The following is a 17,577-nucleotide window of genomic DNA, read 5'->3' on the forward strand; positions in this document are numbered from 1 at the left end:
TTTCCAGATTCTCTTTGCAGAGGGAGAATATCTCTATTTGTCTGGTGCTTTTGAGGGTAGGAGTGCTTCAGTTCTGCCTATGTGAGCAATGACAGAGGAGGAGACCTCATCTCACCGTCCCAGCCACATGTTATGCTATAGCCTTAGGGAGGAAAAAAAGCCATGCTTCACTGAGTGAGGATGTGTACATGAGGATTCACTAGCTAGCATAGAATTTATGTATTTTCTCCCTCTCCATTAAGAGCTCCTTAAAGATAGAACACTTATTTGTCTAAACTAGAAAAAAATCTTTGCACCAGGAGAGAATCAGACTGGATGTTAGGAAATACCTCTTTTCCAAAAGAGTGGTCAGGCATTGGAATGGGCTGCCCAGAGAGGTGGTGGAGTCACCAACCCTAGAAGTGTTCAAGGAAAGTATAGACATTGTGTTTTGGTTTATATGTGTTTTGGACTTAGTTTAGTGAGAGAACTACTGTTGATAAGTGGACAGTTAGACTGGATGATTTGAAGGTCTTTTCCAACCTTGAATTTTCTATGATTCTATGATCATACACAAATATTCTTAGTTACTCAGTGAGAAATGTTAACCCAGAAACTTATATATTACCATGAAATGTATTCTTTCAGAAGTCCACAAATTCAGGGTTACAGCTAAGGGCAAGTAAATGTTTATTTACTATCTAATCTTTGGTAAGAATAAGATCATCTACCTTACCTCTCTCAGTGAAGTCATAATCCAGTAGATTTGTCTACTGGGAAAATACTTAGGTCTTTTGTTCTCCTTAACCATTTTTTTTTTCCTAGGATATCCATTTACCCAGGACAGCTTTTAGTAGACTTTTATTCCTTGTTTAATTTCAGGGAGCCAAAGTAGAATCTACAGGCAGGTTGCCTAATTTTGATTTATAAATGTGCCATTTAGATCCATGGGTTGTCATTAGATTTGTATTACCTAAAAAGAACACTCTTAACTTATTCCACACCTTACAAGACCTCCTTAAGGTAGCCCATTGTATATTAAATATGATTCTGCACTGTGTTTATTAGCACTATACCTTCATTAAGACTTTTCTCAGAGCCTTGAATAATTCCTCAAAACAGTTTTCATTGCACCGAGGCTGTTGAAGTATGAAAAAAAAGTTCACAGCTGCATTCCCTTATGGTACACTATATCAGTGATGTCTACAAGTGAAGCAGAATTATGAATTTATTGCTGATGAAAGAACCTAATGTTGATTTTCATCATTTTTTGAGTTTTCCATCTCACAGGCATATATAAAAATTATGTTTGAATCCATACGTTTCACTGTCCCAATGGGAAATTATTGATAGCTGTAGATTTTTGTGCATGACACTGTTTTCAGCACAGTTTTTCATTTTCATTTCTTGGATATCAGTTTCATAATAGGATGAGAAGAGTAGGAAACTCCCAATGTGGAACAAATAATATTATTCCAACAGCTCACTTGCTATTAAATGTGAAACATCTATACTTAAATGGTAACATTTGGAGTCTGTGAAGATTCAAAAAAAACCAACACAGCTGAGTTTGAAATGTTCATTATTCCATATTTATTATGAATTATTCTTTGTTTCCACACAGTCCTCTTTTAAATGTTTATCATACATGCAAATGCATAATGCATTTCTCCTTATTCAGCCTAACACAGATTCTGTGATCCCTTGTGAACAATCAGCCTGGGAATGGTTTCGCTCTCTTAAATCATTGCATACACTGTAGCTTTGTGCCTATTTATTGCACTCTTTGTCCACATTCAGTGGAAAATTTAAATACCAGATTTTCCTTTACTTCCAAAACACCAGATCCAAAGGTTTCCTAAGGAATCAAAAAATAAAATAATCCATCCCGGAGTGTGAATAGCCTCACAATCACTTTCCATGTAAAAAAGCAAATAACTTCTGCAAAACAGAGTAGGGCTTTGCCATGCACACACATATGCACACACAGGGACTATCTGGTAGATTCATATTCGTTTGTCCTTTTACACAACATCGGTTTTAAAAAAATGCATAATTGGTTTTCATTGTTGTACAGTAAACCTGTAAGTCTTCGGCAGTTCAATTAAGTGTAATTATAGTGTTTTGCCCATGTTCATTCCTATATGTGACAATGTGACAACATGATTACAAAGGGTGAGCGAGAGAGCGGTAAAGTGGCCTTTACACCTCTGTGGAATGAACTGCTGCCATGTAGAATGTGCAGCATTTCATCTGCTATAATTTGAGCAGATTTAAACCTAGGAGCCTGCTAAAGGCAGCACTTACCACCAGGCTTCAGACTTGGATATCGGATGAAGAAACAAGCCTGACCCACCAGTGGTGGTGATGGAAAAACTTAGCTTCACTGGAGCCTCGTGGACACCAAGTAGAAGCTGCTGTTCATTGAAAATGTTCATGACACTCGATTTTGATTACTGTCCCTCTTTAATTGCTTTGCGATTGAGGTGGAACCCACAGTACTATCGCCCTCTGCTCCTCTGATTCAGGCAGCCAACATAGCGAGTGAATATCAGAATCTGGAAAACATTCAGAAAGGTGACTAAAGAATGCAGCATGAAAGTACATTTTTTGAAAATTTGATATGGCCTTTGTTGGACATTTCCTTTCCTTATCTGCTTGTATTTTCACTTTCAAGTTGATAACACCCAGGCTGAGTTGAAACACGGTGATATTTCTGCCATTCTCTTCTAAGTTCATTGTGACTTTTTTATCATCAGCAGAAATAGAGGGAGACTGAATTAAACAGGAGCTGCAGAACTTGGAGCTTGCGATAACAATACAAATGGATTTTCTCTAACAGGGAAAAACAGCTGTCTCCATTATTTGAATGCTTCACCTTTCTCCATTCCATTAATTGGGTCTTTGATCACAAGCTGAGGTGGAGAGGCCCTGATAAGGAATAGGTTATTAGTAAAGTAGCCTAAAGGAATGAATTGGGCCTAGCACTTGCTGCGGAAGATGAGATAAACCCATAATGCCTGTGTATGTGAGTGGTAGAGAGTGATAGGGCCCTCAGACTGCCCTGAACTGCTTGCAAGAAGACTAATACTCTAGTGCTATGATAGCTAATGCAGGATATAAATTTAGCTCCCGGGAATGGAATAGGATAAAAATTCCATAAAGAGTTTTCTGTAAATGGCTTACACTTTTATATCAAACTGTGTCAGAGTATTCACCAAAAAAAAAAAAAAAAAACCATTTTCTTGATCTCACTATATGTTGAACACAACTGGAGGCTTTCAGTATAAGAAGGGGGAAAAATTACTGTTACATTTTTTCACCAAGACATTAATAAGAGCACCCTTTGAAGTGCGGTGAAGCTAAATTGGAGGAATTAAATTTGATTGAATCTAAGCCTGTTTATTTTTCATTTCTGCAGAGCAGGCGTTGAGTGATTTGTAATACTTCATTGGAAATCTTCAGGAACTTGCTATCATGTAATCCATTTTTTGCTGAAGAATACGACCGCAGGGGACAAGGCCATATTGGTTTGTTGTTAATGTACTGGAAAGAGGTACTATGGAGAAAACAGTTAATATTAAATTACGAACACAAGGTTATCTTTCTGCTGCACATGCTCCACTGCCCTAGGCAGGGGTAATCTGTTAATAGCATTCAGCCAAAATGACACCATTAAGGAACTGAAGCTACACATCTTCTGCAAGCTGAATGATGTATAAAGCTAGTTTTCTATCATCCTAGATGCAATAAATTATCCATGCTGCTAAAAATTGATACAAGACAGAAGTTTGATAGAACTGGCACTCCAGCACAAATGGAAGCACTGCTTGTCAGGAAAGGACACAGAGATGTGAATGCTGCAGGCCTACCTTTTATTTGTGTCTCTCTTTGCCCCTTTCTGATTTTTCATGTTTTAAGTGCCAATCTGGCACATTGCCTACAGTGGCATGTAAATGGTAGATGAAGAATGTGGAAGGAGAAAGGCACAAAATGTATAGTCCATAAGGCAGTGTGGATGAAGAAACATGAAAGTGCAGAGTCTACCCTGAATAAATTATCTTTTTTTTTTTTTTACTATCTGTTCTTCATTGCAAATGTCTCTGTGGAAAGCAAACAAACCAACAAACAAAAAGTAGAAGGAGAAAAAAAAAAGGAAAAAAAATAGTGAGTGTATTAAATGGCTTCTATTGAAAAAGAATTCACCTAAGAGCACCAGTTCAGGTTTGTTCAGTATCATTTCATGATACATGAGGCCACAGGTCTTCCCTTGGAAACTATTCCATGTTGTTATGGCACAATGAAGGCTTTTATTATGGTCAAGAAAAGTGAAAGAAGTTAGGAACCCTTTTAACTGCAGAAACATAGAGGATAGTCTCAAACTTTCAATTCATTTCATTGACTGGTATGTATTTACTGTTGGTTCTAGACAGGAAGAAACATCTGTGAATATATCCAGGTCTCAGTACCCAGGTCTCACTTAACCAGCCCAAGTGGGATAAACTTGTGGTCCTCAAGCCCTTCATCCATCTCATTTCTTGATCATACCTGGCAAGACTAAAACTTCTCTGAAGACTCTGCTTTGTGCCTGAATTTCCTTGAAATCGCCTGAGGGGCGATTAGAGCTCTTGACCTTCTGTGGTACTGAGTAGCTGACCCTTTCAGTCACTATTCTATGTCCTCAAGATTCACAAACGAGCCATGCTCAAAGCATTATCAGCAGATCTCAATCACAGCTATCTTAGGAGGAAGGAGTGTCTCTGTTCTCCCTGTTTATCCAAGGTTTCAGGGGAGAAACTAAAGGAGATAGGTTAAGCCAAGCATGAGCAGCACTGATGCTGTCTGTTGATGGATGGCAACAAATACCATACCTGGCTGCTGGATGCTTGTGCGGAAGGAACAGAGAAAAAAGGATTTTGCTGTGTGCCAAAAGCTGGTATTTTATCTTTCTTGCTCTCCTTCTTCTGCCCATCTATGGTTAGATGACACATATGATTAAGGTGGGAAAACATCTGAGGGAAGTGCAGCAGGAATGAGGAAAGCTAGTCCAGGTATCTTCATGCTCAGAATAAATATTTGTATACAAATCTTATGTTTAAATCTTGTATACTTTTAAAAAGTAGCTGAAATCTGTCATTCCCCTCTCTTCATCCCCAAGACTAACAACATCCATATAGCAGGAAACACACTGGTGGGTTTGAAATAGTCACAAGAAGGAAAGAAAGTGACTGAAGAACTTAGAAGAATGATTATTTATAAAGACAGCACAAAGACTTAGATAATCATTTCATAAATACTGTTACTTAAAAGATTGAGTGGAATTGTTAAGGTATATTAAATCAAAATAGATCAGAGGAAAATGGAAGGCCAAATTAATTTGAAAGAGTAAAACATATATGTAGGAAAATTTTCTAAATGAGCCCTGTAAAAATAATTAAAAAGGTTTAGAACCTGAATGAGATAAATTAAACTCCCGAATTCAATATGAAAGTGTAGCTTTTTGTATACTCATTCAGATTGTTAGTTACATTGCATTTATTTATTTAATTTACATAGAAAATTTATTTCAACCACAGAAAGTCATATAATTTGATTTTTTGTTTTGTTTTGTTTTTCGTTTTGCATGAGTTTAAAGCTGTCTCTTGCTCCATATCTAGGGAAGATAATTTGATTTGTTTAAATGACATGATTACTGATGCACTTTTTAAATCTGGAGCTAAACTGAAGAGCTGATATGTGATATATGAATGTAATTTAAGTCAGATCTCTTGAGAGGAACATGCTGTAGTCCAACTGTCATTTACAGCTACAGAAAGTAATTGAAAAAGTGCTATTAGATTAGAATTGTATCCTTTTAATCTGCCTCAGCACAGGTGTAGATGGCTGAGAGTTTCTCTGATGATTTAGTAAGGGAGGACTGAGACTAGTTAAAAATAGAACATTTCCCCACAAAAATTTCCATTGTATTTTAGAAAAAGCAGCCTTCCTTGTGAGAAACACTGGGCAGGAAGAGAGGCAGAGGACACATGGTGACCACATGTCAGGGTTGTCCCAGTCCAGTCCCTCTGTTTGTCCTGCAAAGCACACACCATGTTACAGCATCGGGGTCATCCCATTAACTGAGCACTGTACAGCAAGTACCTGCATGCAGGAGAGGGTCCACGAGTGTCCTGCATTGCAGGAGGGGTGGGGAGATTCAAAGAGGAGCTCTCCCAGGCCACCATGCCTCTCAGCAAACTTCACTGCTACTCTTTGCTCCGTTTTGGGAGGGGCTGAACTGTAAGAATTATTTGGATACCTTGGGAAATTTAGTGATGTGAAAACTCTGTTTTGTCACTTGGGGAACCTAGAGATGGGATGCATCCAAGGGGTCTAAACCATGCAGAAATAATCCTGCAGGAACAAAGTGAAACTCCTGTAAAAGCAAAGGGCTATTTCTTCTGCCAGGGGAGGTTTGGTTGTTTCAGTGTGCCCTTTGCTGCTGTGCTTTGTGCTAAACTGGCTTTGAACAAAGCAGTCTGCCCTGCAGCCCAGTGATTTCTTTTTCATTAGAGACCTCTAATCCTGAAAAGGAACTTGTCTCATTTAATACTTATAATGAAACATTCTTCTATCTAATTATTTAATGTACTACTAGTGTTATTGAACTATGGGTAAAATACACAGTAGTCATAATTAAAAGAAAAGAGGTTTGAACCTTAATAAAATAATATTCATTGCAAGTTACTAAGCTGCATAGGTAGAAGTGAATATTATACTAACTGGTTTCTCTTAAGACAGTATCTGAATATGTTAAAAAGTCTGGTGTTAATTGTAGACAAGTTACACGTTATTTATCTTTTACTGTCATTGACAAAATCTGATATAAGGTGAAGTATTTGACCTATCAATGAGATCAAATATACAGGACCTAAGTAAAGAATAACTAAGGAATAACTCAAGGGAGACCCTCTTGTGGCTTATAGGTCTCCAGAGGGGTGAAGGGAGGAAGGAGGAAGCACCCAAGCATTTGTGACTGTCCAAGGGAAGCAGAAGCAAAGCCAACCTATAGATCACCTCCTGACTGCACTGCTGGTGTCACAGGTGGAGCTTTGGTCGGGAGGATCATTTCCAACTGACCCTCTTCAATGAACAAAGATCGCTCAGAAGAAACAAGATCCACCCAAGAAGGGGGGTCACGAATATCTTTGCCAACAGTTTAAAGCTCAACATGAAGTCACAAGCAAGCAGATGTGATACTGGGGCTGATATTATTTGATACCATTTTCAACACCTTGGGTGACATCCATCAAGCATATGGATGACCTCAAAATGGGGAAAAGTTGGCAGTATTCTAGGGGCATTTAGTGATGAGAAATTGGATTCAGCAAAACTAAATGCAATGTTCTCCTTGTGGAACAAAATAAACCCACACAATACTCCATGTTGGAGACTGCATGGCTAGGGGCAGTGGCTCTGCAGAGAAAAATCTGCTTGTCTTGTTGGGCAAGAGGTTAAATATAAGTTGGTAGTGAGTCCTTGAGGCAGTGGAATCTAACCACATCCTGGGCTGCATTGTGAAGGACAGGGAGAGAAGGTCAAGGGAAATCATCATTCCCTTCTTTTCAACACTTGCAGGAAACACCGTGTCTAGTCTTGAACCTCTATGTACAAGAGTATCAATACATCGATATTAGTCAAGCAGAAGGTCACTAAAATAGCTGGGAGCTGGAGCACATACAGTATACAAGGGGAGACCGAGGCTTTGTTTGGTCTAGGGAAGACAAGACGAAGAATGGATCTAATTACTGTCCTCAACTAGCTAAGGAGTCTTTTTAGAGAAGATGATGTCAGTCTTTACTCAGAGGCACTGAGGTGATAGGCAAGAGGTAATTGTTGCACATTTTGGCAGGGGAAATGCCACCTGGATATAAGAAAAAGATTTACATAAAAACAGTGGTTATGTACAGGGTCAGGCTGCCCAGAGAGCCTGTTGAGATATCTTAAGAGATTTTCTCAACTCTATTGGACTGCATCTTGAGTAACTTGACCCAGCTTTAATGTTAGTCTTGCTTTGAGAAAGAGATGGGACAAGCTGACCTCCAGAGGTCCTTTCTGAACTGAATTATTCTGTGATTCACTACCAATTTTTTAAAGGCTTCTCTTTGAACTCTACAGAAAAATCTTCTATGGAGAATAAGCTCCTTCTCACTAATTTTAACCATGTGAAAAAGAGATTGGGGAATTCAGGGAATGTGAAGTTAAATTGCAACGTGATCTACAGAACATGATGTTTGCTTCTGGTTAAGTCAGTGATAGCCAGAAATCATTAAACACATTGATGTTGCTGTCATTTTGACAGGTGATCAAAGGATGAAAGGAATAAACTATTACCTTGCTTCCAGTTTGTTTAAAGACACCAAGAAATGACGGAGAGACCAGAGCAGGGTGTACCAAATATCTCTTCAAAGTCACTGGATTTTGGTTATAGGCATTTCAGGACAAAAGTTTCAAAACAAGTAACTCCCATTTTAATGAGGAAAATCTGTGTACAAAAACAGCTTTTGGACACAAATCACTGTGCTTGTGCCTCCAAGTAACCGATTGCTAATGTAGATCAGGTGCTAGAAGGAACAAATATTCTGAGTCGTTTATTGTGGAGGGCAAATTTTGTGGATTCAAAATGGCTCCACGCAAATCTCTTTGGAAAATCAACCCTCACATTCAGTGTGTCTTTTTATATTTTGTGGCCTGTGCAATTACATGTCTCCTACTGTGTCAGCAAAGCAACTTCTCTAATTAACCCTATTCCATTCCCACTAACTAAAATGGCATTCAAAAAATACAGGTGTGCAAAAATCATTAAGGGGAATAATGTTTGCACTATCCTTTTAATGGTTGCTTTAAGTTTTATTCTCAGTACATCAACCCACATGAGAACTTTGCAGATGTTAAAAACACATACGCTCTATAAATTAATCTATGCCACTTGAGGGAATTGAAGGAAAGAAAGGAAATTCACATAATTCAGTGTAATGAATTCAGATATCTAGCAGTGTGGCTTTACCATCAGCTTCATTTTCATTTTAAGTGTAGAAGCTGGCAATCAAAGTTAGCACAAAAGTGATAGTCTTTTTATAAATGCACATGCTTTGCTGTTGGATGCTTCTTGACTGATAAGCATGGCTTCTCAAGAGTATTTTCAGAAAGAGCCAAGAGGCAATGCTGAATAGTTCAGATGCAAAAACTGAATAAGAAATGATGCTTCAGGCAAACAAAAGCCTCAGCAATGCTTATTAATTGATTATAAATCATTTTATCTTAGAATAAAGGAAGTGATTCTACTTGCAGTTTTAGAAAAAAGGGGCCGCAGAGCAAAGGGAAGGGTGGTTATGAGTGAAAGGATACATCAAATGTGAGCACCTCTATGCTAGCTGTGAAAACTTGTCATAGTAAGTAAGAAGTGCAAAGAAGTTGTCAAAAAGAAGCATGAGGATTTTCTTAGTGGGAAGATGTTTCTTTTGTGTGTTCCAGAAATCACAGATAGTCAATCAAACAACAGAAGTGGTGACCCCCACGCACCTCCCTTCATCCATGTGTAGATTTCTGAGGAAGCATGTCAGAAAGGATCCATTTAACAACCTCTTGCTTCTAACTGTTCTGGAAATCTTTAGATCTGCAGAGAAGACTGGAACCAGATGTTTCTCTGCTTAGCTGGACCAGAATTGTTCCAGCTCAGTTTGAGTTCCCATCAAAAAGGAATTCAGCAGAACTGCTCAGATTGGTTTCCAGTGGGAGGCAAAAATTCACTGTGGTTTTCTGTTCTTGTACTAGGCTTCTGCATGACTTTGTGTTTTTCTGCCACTCAGGTGAATGTAAGGGCTGGTGGCTGACCTCTGCAGCAAGGAAGAGTAGGACTCTGTTAATGTGACACAAAGTGGATACTAAAGTAGTTGTAGGTCCATCACAGCTGAACACAGAGGCAGCAATGGGAGCAGCTGGTTTCCATCCAGTATTCACGAGGTAGGTGTTGGACCTACAGTGGGACAAAGGTCTCCGTAGAAAGGTCTCTCTTCTGAATGTTATCTGGCACCACCTTCTGCTAGCATTGTGGGGCTAGCATCACAGCTGTCAGGTCGCCCAGGGTCTTTTCCAGTCAAATTTTGAAATTCTACAGTTACAGATTTCACAGATTCCTTAGGAAGCCAGTCCAGCTTCACATTTTCTCTAGAACTGTGTTTACATAATTGAAAAAAATCTGAATTCAGAGACAATAAAAAGAGCTTTAGCACTATAGAAGCTTGGAGAGATGGTGATCCTGATCAGAACACACCAACCCACTTAGGGGTCTGCTTTTGCAGAAGGTTTTATTTTTCTTTCCACAGATATTTATGCCAAGGGATAGATATCAGTGACGTTGCAGTCTTTACTCAGTATTATGCTGGCAAGGCCTCTGGATGGTTGGATCAGAGATCTGCAACCCTACTATTTTATACTAACATGAAGTGCCTTTAAGAACTGTAGTAATGCATGGATGCTTCTATGGAGGCAGAATAGTACAGCAGCTTATCTGTTCTAATGTTTTTTTTTAATGAGTCTCCTATCTGTAATCTTGCCTCAGAAACTACTGACTGGATTTTGAAGATAAATGCATATGTATGATGGAGTAGATAGCACAGAGCAAAACAAAAACAAAAAATGAAAAAGCAACAAGCTATAATGGGAGATGTTTGGACCTGTGAACGCGGGATCCATAGGTGAGCACAGCTCTGTGAAGTTCACAGTTATTTCAAGTATCCTGAATGGTGCAATTGAGCACCTGTTCTGGACCCGGAGTACTGTATTTTGCTCTTGGGCACCCAGTGCAAGAAAAACTTGGACCTGTTGGAGCAGGTACAGAGGAGGGCCATGAAGATGACCAAAGGCTGAAGCATCTCTTCTATGAAGACAGGCTGAGAGAGCTGGGGTTGTTCAGCCTGGAGAAGGTCTTCAAGGAGACCTTACAGTGGCTTTCAAGTCCTTAAAGAGGCCTACAGGGATGATGGGGAGGGGTTCTTCGTCAGAGAGCGTAGTGACAGAACAAGGGGTTATGGTTTTGAACTAAAGAAGTGTAGACTTGGATTAGATATAAGGAAGCAATTATTTACTATGAAGGTGGAACAGGTTTCCCAGAGAAATTATGTATGTCCCACCCATGGAATTAACTGTTCAAGGCCAGACTTGAATGGGGCTCTGAACAACTTGATCTAGTGGAAAGTATTCCTGCCCATGGTAAGCTAAGTTGGAACTAAGTGGTCTTTCAGGTCTTGTAACCCACACCTTTCTATGCTTTCTATGATCTAGTGATGTCCATCCTGCTTTTGGCTGACCCAAAAGATTCCACAATTTTGAACCCTTGGTTAAAATGTAATGACATTTAGAAAAGAAGTTGATTAAATTATTATTAAATGGAAATTTGGAAAAGATCTGAATCTTCTTCTGGATAAAGAAAGTGAAAAGCTGTGCTAAGGCTGTTGGTGGGGAATTGCCAGCCTGTACTAGTTCATAAGTTCATAAGTTCATAAGGTTGGAAAGGACCTACAAGATCATCTAGTCCAACCATCCTCCTATCACTATCCCTACCCAACTACTAAATCATATCCTTTAGCACCTCATCTAAACGCTTCTTGAACAGCGCTAGGGATGGTGCCTCAACCACCTCCCTAGGCAGGCCATTCCAGTGCCTGACCACTCTTTCAGAAAAAAAAAATGTTTCCTCAGGTCTAATCTAAATCTTCCCCGGCGCAACTTGTGGCCATTCCCTCTCGTCCTGTCATGTAGTTGACATGGCAGAATAAATTATAAAGAAATGTTATTCATGTTTTGAGTAAATACTGACCTACATCGTTTGTCTTTTGATCACTTTCAAGTAATCATTGTAAAGAGATGGAAAAAAAAGATCATGAAAGGAATAAAGTGAAGACCTCTTAAAAGACAGACTTTGGAGGAGTGCTCTCATAGCAGTGATTCTTACCTGCGTGCTGTTGTCCCTATCTATCTTTGGGAATCACTGCTGAAACAGGAATACTGATGAAAATTAGTGCTGCCTTGTACCATAACAGCAGGGAATACATTGTTCATTAGTAATCAAAAAAGTGTGTTAACAGATTATCTATTTTGAATTGGCTTCTACTCAGAAACAATTGTCAGTGCATGAAAATTCATGTTCCAATTTTAGAAAATTCCAAATAAGCTCTGAGTCCAGTGCTGCCTCAAAGTAGAAGACTGGCATATTCAAGCTAACATAGTCACCATGGTCATCTGTAAGATATCATCTCTTCAGCCTCCTCCTTAATTCTGTATTTACTGCATACCTACTGTCCTTCCTTTGTATAAATCAAGCAAACAGATAGACGATATAAAAATTGCCTACAGCTCCAACAGACAAAGAGAGTGATGAATCTTTTAGGTTATTAAAGATGATCCAAAAGTTATCATTTTCCTATCCTGCACAATTTGTCTGTTTCCATGCTGTCCCTTATTCTTCATTAATAGCATAATGTAAACTGACTTATCTTTGTCCTCATGTCCTTTTTTATTTCATTTCCTACTTTGTAAGACAGACTTGTTAAAAAGACTCATCAAAATCTTTGTTTCACCACATTTATACACATTACTCTTATTCAGTCTTCTGTTAGCTCTTAAATGATGTTTTTTGCAACTACTTTTATTTTACCTCATTTGTCATCATGACTCAATCATTCATTCGAACTTTTCATTGTCTTTTTTTTTGTCTTGAGAATGACATCTTCCGTGTCCCATAAATATTTTAAATAATATTTTCAAAATATACATGCAAATAATAACAATAAAATACTACCAGGTTGCTATTTTTGACGTTTTCTATTTATCACTTTCTGCTTAATGTGAACACTATGAATGTTCATGGTTTAACTCTCACTTGAATATTGCAAATCACTCCTGAAGTATAATTTGATTCAATCTCAAAATGCTCATTGAAGGAAGAAATTAAACATATCTCTATTTCATAAAAATATTTAAATGTAAAAAATAGTGTTCATGTGACCTGGCATCAGCTTGACTTAGAGAGAGTATGCAGAAACATGAACTCTGTTCTGTGAACTGTGTACAGACATTATTAACTGGATGTTTCTCCTTCTATTCATGTTTCTGAATTTGGGAAGAAGAAATTACCATCTTCCTAACAATGGATGTCTTTTTCACAGTAAGCCGTATGGGCCTCATAACTATTCAGCCCTCCAATTTAGAAGCTGTTGTATCATAGGAGACTAACTTGACTTTTAACCTTTGCTTACTACGGAATGATATCTGGGTGACTTATGCCATCTAGATGACATCTGTTTGTTCAAACTTCCCTCATTTACTTGGCCTACATTATTATGTTAAATATTCGACTTTCAGATGACATTTTCTTGGTATTCTCTTTGAACTGTATTTTTTATTGATGATATAATGGGAGACCAGTTATTATCCCAGAGCTATTAGGCTTCCATCAAGAACATATGACTGTGAATAACCATTACTTAGTTAAAAAGAAGGCTTCACCACAACTGATCAGATACAGAATTGTTCTAGTCGAATTATTTATTTTGGTGATGGCCTTAAGGAAGATGCTTCAAAGAAAGTGTAAGAACCACAATACTGGTATAAACTCAGACAAGCAATGTAACAGATTCTCAGGGCCAAATTCTGTTTCAGAGCAACTGTATTTTTGGTAGAAACATATTTTCACAAAAATTTGGCAAAACATTTCCGGGAGCCGTCTACACACATTGGAATATTATTTATATATAATATAAATAAATCTAAATATAACAGAGATACCTTTAGGGTATCACTGGTCTTGTGCAGAGCTCAGGGAAATATATAGAAATATAAAGCAGAAAAGAACTCTGTGAGTCATCATATGATACTTTCCATAAACCAATCATATTACATGGAATCAGAGAATCATAGAATCATTTGAGCTGGAAGGAATTTTTAAAGGCCATCTTGTTCAACCCTGCAAAGAACAGGGACACTCACATCTAGATCAGGTTGCTCAGAGCTCTGTCCAGCCTGACCTTGCATGTCTTCATGGGGTATCTACCATCTCTCCAGACAACCGGTTCTAATGTTTTACTACCCTTATGGTAAATTTATTTTCTTATATCCAATTTAAATCTTCTCTCTATTACTTTGAAGCCATTTCCCTTCATCCTATGACAGCAGGCGCTACTAAAGAGTTTGTCTCTTTCTTTCTTACCGTCCCCCTTCAGTTACTGAAAGGCCACTCTCAAGTCTCCCCAGAGCCTTCTCTTCTCCAGGATGAACAGCCCTAGCTCTCTCAGCTTGTCACTGCAGAGGAGGTAGTCCATCCCATTATAAGCCTCTTAAAACTATTTCCATTTTACCCTTTCTTTCCTGCCCCAGCTACACCTATCTGAAGATGGTTCCAGAATCCCAGAGAACTCAAAATCTGTCATCTCTGCATCTTCATGTTGGGCCACCTATTTAATCTCTTCTGTATTCTTAATTAAATTCTATTTTTAATTAACTGAACATCATCATTTATTGTGAACATTCAAATATTTCTACTGTCATCATGAGACAATGCTAGGGAGTGATATGTCACTGCTCAGTTGAGTATAAAATGTAGTCAAGTATTGATGTCATTCAGAACTTGACTTCTTGGGAAATTGATTGGTATTGTTTCCAAATGTACACAAACACATACATACAAATATATGTTTAACCTGGGTATAAGCACCTTCTCTATAGGAATGATGCCTGTTAGACTGATTCATTCAGATGCACTATAACTTAGTTCAAATTTTATCCCAGGGGAGAATTTTTGCTTTTTATATAACGTCTTCAGATTCCAAGCTTATGTAACTAATGTCCATAAGAAATAGTACAGATTTTCAGTGTCAAACCCTGACTGAGTCATTGATTTTTAAGTAGGATTCTGCATTATAATCAATTTTTGACAAGATAAAGATGAAAATATTAATTAAAAAATCCCAATTCTCTTCCCACAGAAGCAACCCATTACATTAGCAGAAGTCTGTGAAAGCATTTGCTAAAAGCAAATATTTTTACGTGTAAGAAAAGGGCTAAGCTTTATCTTTACCTGAAGAAGCATGCAAAGATTGTTAGCATGAGTCTAGATGGGATGAGAAATTCTTTGATATCGGAACTCAAATATCAGAAGATTGAAAGGCTAAAGAGCATGAGTTGGATAAAATTTAGAACTGATTTGTCAGCCATTACGTTATAATTGTTTGTAAAACGACCCTAGAGTAAAACATGTAAGTTGTGTTTAGAAATCTATTAGAAACACAAATATCAGTCCTAGCTGGCAGAAAAATAAGCAATTTAAAAATTTTTCAGACATTTCAGAATCCCTTTCCCATGATGAAAAAACAAAAGGGCACTTAAGAATTCAACATATGAAATATATTCTAGAAATATACTTTCCAATATAATTATAGCAGAATATCTCAGTGAAATATAAAATACTCTTCTATATACTATGACAGGCACAATCCTGACCAGAAGTAATCAGTCTTTATATACAAGAGATCTACTGCAGCTCCCGTAATAATTAACAGATGAGTTAATTGAAACATCACTACAATAAGAAATAGTTGCATACACTCAAACTATGAAAGACTTCCCCCATCATCAAAATAAACTATAAACAGGTTTCACAAAACACGTATGGACAGCCCAGGAGCCACGAAATGCCATCTATAGAAAATAAAGTTCCACTAAAAATGATGATGAATCCCTTTCTGTCAACTTGAGGAAAATATCTGTATTTTCTGGTTGGAGGACAAACAATGTATAATTATCCATATATATATATCCATATAATATTATTAAATGCAAAATTTACAAAAGAACTACCACGTGTGCACATATTTCAGTATATGAGCAGTCACATACAGTTCTGTATTACAGCTCACAGGAGTAATACTAGAAATAGTAGCAGTGAATTTGACCTCACATAAATTTTAATAGTTTCACAGTAAGTACAATCAAACTTCTTGAAGTTTGGAGTCTCTCTAGTGGTTTGGCTGTACTGAATCAAGCTTTCACTTTCACCTGAAATTATATCCAAACTCACATGCAGTTTAACATTGTTCGGTCAAGCTATCTGACTAATTATTTGTCTGATTATTTATGTATGTATATCTTGAAGTTATGTCAAACCTGATTTTGAAACACAGTGTCTCTTCGAGCTTTCTTTTATTCAAGATGTTTAACTTCTCTTCCATGCTGTTGGCAGTGGGTGGAATAAAGCAAGAGAACTAATCTCAACTACAGCACAGTGATCCTCATGCTTAAGCAGCCCACTGTCAGTTGGTTGCACCACCAATCTCCTGAGTTCCAGAACTGTCAGGCTTGCACAATTTCAAGCTGCACAAAGTCCAGCAAATAGACTCTAGGTGGCAATTTCTTGCTTCTGAGATTAAATTCAGATTTGTGCACCTCTAAGTGCCACAGAATTTACTTTTCTGTGCTAAATCTGCTCAATCACGTTTTCAAGTTTAAGGGCTTCAAGTTACCAAGCAGTTGCTTTCAATATGTTCCTCTACAAGGCATAAAAATGGAGAATAACTGTGCAGAAAAACAGTAGTAGGTGAAACTTAGGTTAGATTTAAGGACTTCAGAAAAGACAGAGATAATACAGCAGTGGATTTAGATGAGCCATATCAGTGGGCAGAGCCAGGGCCAGCTCTGGCAGCTGTGATTTCCAGTGCCCCAGCCCAGAAGGTCATTGGGGCTGAGGGAAATCAACCACTTCCTATGCTGTCCGGTCCCATGAAGAAGACTGAACACATTTAGTCAGCTTCTAACACCATTTCTGAAGAGTCTTCCAATCAGGCATACAAACTGACTCAGATTCAAGGAGCCATGTGGATTTTAACACAGCCAAGTGTATCTAGAGCTGTAAAAAGAAGCAAAATTGTAACATGTGTCCTGCTGTTGTTAAGCTACACTGAATTATATTGTTCCACTTTTAAGGTATTGTTTGTGATATGTTTGTGAGTTATGCCAAAGGCACTTAGATCATAACCTCAGTACAACAACCAGATATAATAAATAACTGAGGGACATGAATTGAACATCTCTGCTCTATTAAAGGCAGGATTTCTAGTCTGCAGCATACTACAAGTGGTAATAATTACTAAAGAATGCTTAACAATAAAAAGACACTATCTTCTAAGCCATAAACCAAGGAGAAAGAGTTATAGTTTAATTAATTTTGTTTTCTTTTAGTAACCCAAATAAGAGCCCATCCCACACTCTAGGGCTCCTCAACAATAGCTCAGTTGTCATAATGAAGTAAAACAATGGACAGCTCATCCTTCTCCAAAAATAAACGCACAAACAAACAAAGTAATCAAATAAAGCCCCATCACAGCAGGAAAAATTCTCAAAGCTGAGTTTCCTGCTTAACTCTGCATCTCCTGTTTTCTGAGCACTTGTATTCTCAGATTTGAACTGAATGTATGCAAACTGCCATGTTAGACAAACAAAACTGTGTGGGGGTCAAATCTACTGTATTCCATTTTCTCTAAGTGCTCTCAGAGGGAGTGATCTGGGATC

The sequence above is a fragment of the Cyrtonyx montezumae genome, unplaced genomic scaffold (assembly GCF_038088225.1).
Source record: "Cyrtonyx montezumae isolate F1298 unplaced genomic scaffold, pur_monq_1.0 scaffold_8, whole genome shotgun sequence".
Lineage (NCBI taxonomy): Eukaryota > Metazoa > Chordata > Aves > Galliformes > Odontophoridae > Cyrtonyx > Cyrtonyx montezumae.